The sequence below is a fragment of the Perkinsus marinus genome (genome assembly GCF_000006405.1).
Source record: "Perkinsus marinus ATCC 50983 genomic scaffold scf_1104296961046, whole genome shotgun sequence".
Taxonomy (NCBI): Eukaryota; Perkinsozoa; order Perkinsida; family Perkinsidae; genus Perkinsus; species Perkinsus marinus.
In genome coordinates this window covers 1-945 of record NW_003205892.1, presented here as the reverse complement: position 1 = coordinate 945, position 945 = coordinate 1, and the positions used below count along the sequence as shown (strand labels likewise).

At 48.0% G+C, this 945-nt stretch overlaps 1 non-coding gene across 1 annotated transcript; it reads right to left on the bottom strand.

Moving 5' to 3' along the window:
- Positions 1–664: 664 nt before the first annotated feature.
- Positions 665–736, bottom strand: Pmar_PMAR001923. Its single transcript has one exon. It is a non-coding gene; the product is annotated as a tRNA-Trp (tRNA).
- Between the last annotated feature and the right edge of the window lie 209 nt (positions 737–945).

The following is a 945-nucleotide window of genomic DNA, read 5'->3' as shown; positions in this document are numbered from 1 at the left end:
TGAGTCGGTTCTTATTCCGAAATATAAACTGTCATGAATCATGATGAATCAGTTTTCGTCTGTGTCGAAAGTCCGTGTCATGTCAGCGCCGTCCTCTGCTCAATTCGGGGTTTATTGAAGAATCATCTCAGATTTTTCGCTGTTGTAGATTTACCCGTGAGTCCTGGGATAAGCTTTCTCATCAGAATTATTCAACTAGAGATCCTGCGAACGATCCTATCCAAAATAACGGCAACGGAATCCTGATCCTTGGTAGGACCCGAGGCTTCAGTGATCCGCCTAACATACAGATCCTTTCCTCCTCAGATACGCATGTCGCGTCTCCCCTTGTTCGTACATCTTCCCACCTCCAACTTTTGATCCAGGGATATCGCGTTTCGGCAATGGCTCGCATGCTATGACGCAGGTCGACGGTGGCTCAAATTCTGAGTCTGAGTTGATGCATTCAGGTACGTGAGCGAATGAGTCCGGACCCGGCTGTGAACTCCCTGGACGGGGCCGTTGAGTCCATAGCCAAACGGGATACTGGCTATTTCATGTGGGGGTCATTAGTGATAACTCATCACTACGAATTACAGCCATTCTCAGAGAAAGCATCACTCATCAGGTTAGTTATCATGCAGGTGAGTATTTTGTATTTTCCTACAACTCGTAGTCTACCATATGACCCCGGCCCGATTCGAACGGACAACCTTCTGATCTGGAGTCAGATGCGCTACCGTTGCGGCACAGGGCCAAGCCGACGTTGTTCAGCATCCTCGAAAGGAAACATATAGGTGAGTATTTTGTATTTTCCTACAACTCGTAGTCTACCATATGACCCCGGCCCAATTCAAACGGACAACCTTCTGATCTGGAGTCAGATGCGCTAACGTTGCGGCACAGGGCCAAGCCGATGTTGTTCAGCATCCTCGAAAGGGAACATGCAGGTGAGTATTTTGTATT